The sequence below is a fragment of the Triticum aestivum genome, chromosome 6B (genome assembly GCF_018294505.1).
Source record: "Triticum aestivum cultivar Chinese Spring chromosome 6B, IWGSC CS RefSeq v2.1, whole genome shotgun sequence".
Lineage (NCBI taxonomy): Eukaryota > Viridiplantae > Streptophyta > Magnoliopsida > Poales > Poaceae > Triticum > Triticum aestivum.
In genome coordinates, this window is record NC_057810.1 from 210,994,536 (window position 1) to 211,002,008 (window position 7,473).

Sequence of the window (7,473 nt, forward strand, 5' to 3'; positions counted from 1 at the left end):
TCTCTCGGGCATGCACACATCTCCCCCCCCACTCTCTAGGTCTCCCGACATCTCTCTTTCCCAAGCACACGCACTATATAGAGTGTATATTTTCCATACACACAAAATGTCGCCCCCAAACATCTATCTACCTAGTTATGTGGTTCTCTCACACTCACCTCACACACCACCCCCACTGCAAACAAGCACATTTTGTCTCCTTGTGCACCACTCTCCTCTTTCTATCTCTCCCACATGTGGACCCGCCCCAGCTCCTTCCCTATATACATATATGTCGTGACTCTTTCCATAGCTCCCTAACGTACCAACATTTTCAATCTCTCACGTTGTTCTCTACACCATCTATTCTAGATCTCTCATGAAGTCCCTATCACACACACGATGACTCGCTCCCTTGCGACTTCGTACATAGGCCACTTTCGAACAACATCAACATTGACTCCCTATCTATATGTCACTTCCGCACACAAACGACCACTGTCTCCCCCCCTCTCTTCCTCTCTCTCTCCCTCGCTAGCTCTATCTCTCTAGCTCTCACACCCCTCTCCCACACAAACTTGATGTCTCTTCCAAATAGTCTATGCTCCCCGCCCGCACCCATGCTATCCCGCTACTACACATGCCTTTGTCTCTTTTTGACGCACATGTCACACCATTCCCCCTTCCCTATACTAGGTTTACATCATTAGTGGTCTCTCTTCTCCACATACACACACTCCCTCTCACACACACGTGCGCGCACAAACACACACAGACACGCACAAACACCCATCTATGTGGATCCTTCTTTTAAGACACACGCACCCTTGTATTTTCTCTCTAGCTCTAGGTATGTATATATCCCCCCCCCCCCTCTCTAGCTTAGATGCACACCAAAATTCTCCATCCCTCTAACTCACACATCATCTCTTTCCATGTCTGCATGTGTATCTCACACACTCACTCTCTGATTATATCTATGTGTCTCCATATTACACAACACAAAGCCCTATGCATATGTCTCTCTCTATCCTCCACACACAGAGACACAAAGAATCTCTTATCATTGCCTCCGTCTCTACACATATCACACACGCACGTTGTCTCTCTCTCGCACACACGCTCAACAAAGGTTTTCCTGTGAATAACTTACCGTATATTCATCAACAGTTGTAGTAGTACAGCGAACACGAGACGTGAAAAAGAATAGATCTACACATGCATAGACCACCTAGTATGACTACTAGGACTAGAGCAAGCCTAAAGCGCGCCGCCATCACCCCCCATATCGGCGACGGGGAAACCTTTGTTTTACACAGCAATAAGTCATCATGCTAAGGCCCCACATGCTCAGCCGTTGAATAGAATGTAGATCCAAGTTTATGGAAACAAGTATCGATAATACGTTTGTATCTCCATACTTATATATCTTCTCTTGTAAAAAAATCTGAGTTGGTGATGATGGTACGCCTGCCATCTTGCAATATAGACCGTCCAATCTATATCTAACGGATAGAAATTAAACTAAAAGATACCCGCACCTCTCTCCGCATTTGCAGACAAGGCCTTCACTCGTTCATCCTTATCTCCTACAACCTCATTGTTGAGCAATTAAAAAAGGATGCCTCTGAAACAAACTGCATGGTGGTCGTTGCCGGCGTCGTCCATTCCCATGTCTCAGCTCAGCCCGACCACCAATCACCAACACGCCCCACTCCTCCTCACCTTATCTCTCCTCTTTCTTGAGATATCATTAGTCTTTACAAATGGGATTACTCCCACATGGGTTAATCACGACAGGTGTTTTATAAAAAATGCATCTTGATGTTCCGTGCAATGCACGGACATCTTGCTAGTACTCCTACATAAGACTTAGTTCGTGATGATGGCATGTCTACGATCCGTCATTTCTGACCATTGGATCTACATCTAACGACTGTGTGGTAAGTTGTTTCCTTTTCTCAATAACATCCCACTTCTCTACCAATTTGCAGAAAAACCCATAATTAGTATCTTAAAACTGACCACATCCCTCCCTCACCTCACCAAAATAGCCCAAGGAATATATTCTGATTGAAACATAATATATCTCTAGTGATATATGTATATCAAAATTAGAGTGTTTTCTATCAAGTTTGGGAATAAGTATTATTCTAATTATGGTCCATTGCAACGCACGTGAACATTGCTAGTATTTCCAACCATGCAAAAAATGCTAGTATTTCCATAGTTTCGAGTTTTCCATCAAGATATTAGTCACTCATGCTCGATACTTAGTTTGAATTACATGCACATAGGCACTATGTAACTAGCCATCCTTATTGGCTTCCAAAGCTTAACTTCCACTCCTACTTATAGTATGTAGAGTACTTAACAAAAAAGTACCACTTTCAACCAGCCATAGGAAGAAACTATTGTACAAAAAATAGCAACAACATACCCAAACTTTCTTAATCCGCACCAAAAATACTACTACCTAGTGCCGATTAGGCTCCTTTAAACCCGTTTATGACACGGTTGGCCCACATGTCCATGCTGACGAGGTGGCTTAAACCAACACATTGTGTTTGACCATTGACACAAGGGACCCACATCTGACCTTCTATCTTGTTCTTCCTCCTCCAATCATTATTTTTCCTGAACATTAGTTCAAACAGTATGGATGCATGTTTGTCAGTGGCGTCGGTGATGAGCGAGTTGGTCGCCGCTCCGCCGGACGGGCCGGACATCGCGCTAGCCTCCGCATGGGTTGGCTGGCTGGCCCGAGAGTGACTCACGCACGAGGAAGCTGCCGCGCTAGCCTTTGCTCGAGCCAGATGGCTGGCCTTAGCGTGGCGCGCGCGAGCAAGTCGCCGCACCGCCGCACCAACCTAGCTAGCAAACCTTGCAGACAAGCAACTAGCTGCATCGAGCAGGGTGTGTGCTATCTTGGCTAGCTAGCGGTCGCGAGCGCCGGACGAAGCTGGCATCTGGGCTGTCGCGAGATGGGCTCCGCACCGCCAGCAGTTTTGACCACGCCTTCTGTCGGCGGTGGTAGCTGTGTCCCATGGCCGAGGATGACTAGGTGGATGGGCTGGAGGTAGAAGGTCACTTGGGGATTTTTGTCTAGACTGACATGTGGGTCCCACAAGTCATAATGCCTAACTTGCTTGTCTAATAGAAGGTGCTGACTTAAGGGGGCGACATGGGTTGAAACGTGCCTATAATGGCACTTTGTAGATTAGTCATTTCTTGGCATTATTAGTTGTTTCTATTAATTATGGTAAGTGGTACTAGTTTGTTGGCATTGTTAGTGGTTTCTTGTAAGGAACAATGTACTAGCGACAAAAGGCGATTCTAGGTTGCGTTGTACTCCAACAAGTACTACCAGTGGTCGCGGGAGTGTATAGCTCGTTCTGTGGGTTTGATCCCGGCCAAACACACGGCGGCCTTTTTTTACATAGTAACCTCACTGCTAGCCAATATTGTACACTAGTAATTTGACTTTTGAAGTCGAACGCACATGTCGCACCACAATCTGGGTGCACTGGATAGCCCAGACACGTGAACGGGTTTTCCCTCCCATCATCTTGTGGCTCGCTTACTAGAGTAGTACTCCTATATATCAATTCACACCATGCAAAGTTTCTCGCCTGCGTGCTCTCCCTAGCCGCACCTCGCTTGCAGCTTCCTCATCAGCTAGCATATTTAAACTAGCACCTCCCAATTAAGCCCGAGGAGCCGGAAAAGCCTGGCGCGGCATCGGGAACTGTGCAATATGGCTCTATACATGAAGTGCTAATACTGTACTACTATGTAGCTTGTGGTGTTGCACGCATGGACTTCACTCCATTATCGGCTCTATAAAAGAAATTCCTCTTGACGTGTTTTTTGAAACGGAGGCAAAAGCTTTGCCTCATTTCATTCATAAAGAAGGAGCTACTAACAAAGTTCGACGAGATCCATTACACCTCCACAAATGGAAGCGAAAATCCTAGTCTCGCTGTATCAAAGAACTCAAATGTTTTGCCCCCGCAGTAACCGTCACTGATAAACAGGCTGCTAGTGTGTGCGTGAGAGGAGCGGATGAGTAGGCCAGCTACGCGCTTGAATAGAGCATGGAGAGTACACTCTATGCAGGTGTACTTTCCCTGCATTAATAGTACAACGATGGTTCTACAGAACAGTAGTACCCTCCACTTGCAACTGTAGCTCCTTGGCCTTGAGATTCAAGAGTTCAAAATTGGTGCATTATAGAAGTATACAGTACATCGCACTACTAGTTGAGAAAGTAGTACTACTACTGCTATAGTACGAGTACATAGTAAATAATAGCCTCACCATCGCGGGGCACAAGGCACTACCACTACGCATGCCCGCATACGAGGCCCTGCAGTTACGCTCTTATCTCCTCCTCGCCAGTTCCCCTCCCCCTAAGAGACCAAGGCAGTTCGTCGATGCTCCCATGGATTCGCCAGGCGTTTCTCTTCCTCGTCGGGGCTGGGAGACCTTGGACGATGATCCTCTAGGAGAAATCGCACGCCGCTCCAACATCCTCGCCGCTGCAAGACTCAGTGCTTCCTGCACCAACTTTTTAAAGATGGTGCTTAAACAAGCTTGGGAAAAGGCCATGCTTGTTGGTCTTCCATGCATCCTCAAGGAGAAGGTTATTCTATGGGACAATCCTTCAAACAGTCCACCGCTCCCTGGCCATGGTTGCACGTTGACTCTGCTAGAGTTGCCGACGTTGAGAGGTAATCGGATTATGTTCGATGAGCAGGTCAGTCATGGAGTTTGATCATGTATTGTATATTCTAAATATAGTACTTAGTTATTCCATCCCGTAATTTCATCGCTGCCCACCGTCTTATATATAGGTTTGGGTTGGTTCCAACAAAGATTGCATTGCATACGTCTGGCCGGATACCACCATCATTTTGCACAACATCCACAACAGTGCGGCAATTCCCGTAGACCCCTTCTCCACCATTGGGATCGGCCTTCCAGACAGGCTGGGCTTGAATACGTATGATGATGCCTACATGAGATTGAAGAAGAGAGCAATTGTGGACCCACTGACAAAGCGGCGCGGTTACGACGATTACTATTTCATCGTGATGTTTGACATAAGGATTGCCATCAATACAAGAGGCAGTAACGGCAGAGGCTGGCACATGTTGGCCATGGCAGATTTGCATCCCTACACGTTCGAAGATGTCGTGCGCCATGTAGGTTGCATCTTCGCGGTAACAAACCAGGGGACTTGTTTCATCTGGTTGCCATCCTACGGTACGAGAGATTACAAACAGAATGCACAAACCATCATTTGCATCCCTAACGGTACTCCATTATTTTGCAGGGACCAGTCATCCCCCGATCAAAATAAGATTGCCGATCCTGGATGTGCATTTGCATCCGTGATTCGGTCTAACCTGGAACCTTGTAGCTGACTTTGGCATATTGGGATCAACTATCTTAGCAGTCGTTACCCATGGTACCACTGATGTGCAACATGGTCACACAATCTACCACGATCAGGCCGTCGCCATCTACCCAGGTATTCCAATTTCTCATTGTTGTGTGTTAGAGTAGTAGAGTAGTACTTGTTAGTTATTTTCTTTTCTTGACTGGGACCTGTTTACTGTACTAGTACTACAATTTAGTATTATATTTTTTAAAACCCTCTCGCCTTCTCTTTTATTGTTGTACTACTTACTAGTACTAGTAGTAATTTTTACCTTGAAGGACGCGTATAGCTAGCTAGGCCCTTGAAGACTTGAACCCACTAGCTCCCACCATTTTTGTTTTTCCATGCCTTACTATCTCATCCATGTAGCCAAGAGTGGCTATATATAATAAGTCGGTTCTTTTACTTCCTCTATACAGAGTAGTACTATTTGCTGCACAGTATTACTGACCGCCATATTTGAGCACAACATTATTATACATGGACCTTGACTATGTATGTCACCATGTGTCCAGATCTGAGATGTCACATGTACCAGATGAACGGCGCCGAGTTTGACCCTTGTGGTGCTATGTGGGTGCCGAGGAACACTCTTGGAGAGTACTTGCTTTTCATTGGGGAAAGCTACCCCATTGTGAAGCGGATGCCAGCTTCCGTGCATGACACCGAAGGCCTACCGTTCATGAAGCATGGTTGTGTCTTCAGTGCGCACCGCTGGATGAACGACATGTTGGGACACGTTATCCCTGATTTATGTCGCTTCAGCTTTGATGAGTCTCCATCATGTGGAACCAAACTAGAAAGTTGCGACAATGATTCCCGTTGCCCAACGCTATGGATCGTGCCATCTATTAAGAACACCTGGGACTGGAACCTGGAGGAGTACCTGGAGCCCATCTATAACGTGTAAGTGGAGTATGGTAAATTGTGAATGGTAGCGCTGTGAATATATGTAGACTAGTCATGCACAAATTTATCACATGAAGTGGAGATGAACTTGTGTGGCATACTGGCATTTGTTCTTTAGAATTTATTACTAGTAAATGTGTTATGTGTATGTGCAACTTGTGTGGTTGTTGCACGGGCTCAAACACACTCTATGAGAAAAAAAAGGTGGCACAGCTTTGAATATAGGTGACATGGCGGCATCATACAGTAGCATCATTCGCTATAGTTGTAGTACTCCTACTAGGACGACAACTCCTATAACACCTTGCGCTTGGCTCTTTGCCTCTTCGGGAGGTTCAACAGTTTGTACTCGTGTGAACCTTGCACTTGGCTCTTCGCCTCTTCGGAAGGTCCAACAATGATGATACTATAGTACAATATGCTTCTGGCAATCTGGCACCGAATGAACTGCTGCACGTCCATCGCGAGGGTGAGGGAGAGGGAGAGGGCGTTGTAGTCAAAACTCTCTCCTCATCCTGCAAGCCACTGCGCGCGTGGGTGAGGGAGAGGGCATAGGCGTATGTAGTAATTAAGCAAGCTTCTCCGCGTCATGTGAGCCACCGTGCGTGGGCGAGGGAGAGGGCATAGTAAGCAAGCTTCTCTTTGTTCGACGAGTTAATGGGACACATCAAAGCAGTACTAGTCCATATTGCGTCCTTTCCGGTTAATATGACTTAATTTGAAATGAGAAAAATACACTAGCGGTCACCGTATGTAACAATAGGCTCATTACGGTCACTATATAGTTCTGCGGTGATTATACGGTCATTAGCTCACCATAGAGCACCGTATTGCACTACTGGAATCAGCTACTTTGCCATCTGCCTGATCTTTGCCGTCCGCTAGCGTACGGCAAAGAAGCTCTTTGCCATCAGCTACAGAAAAGCCGACGGCAAAGAAAGGGCAGACAGCAAAGAAGCTCTTTGCCATGAGCCATTTCGTTGTCGTCCGCCAGCTAACGGCAAAGAGGGAGGTGGCCCCCACCCACCCGGCCGTTTAAAAAAACTTAACACCCCCCACCTCTTTGCCGTCTGCTAGCAGACGGCAAAGAGAGATAACAGCGGACGGCAAAGAGTGGCGGACGGCAAAGAGCCGATTAA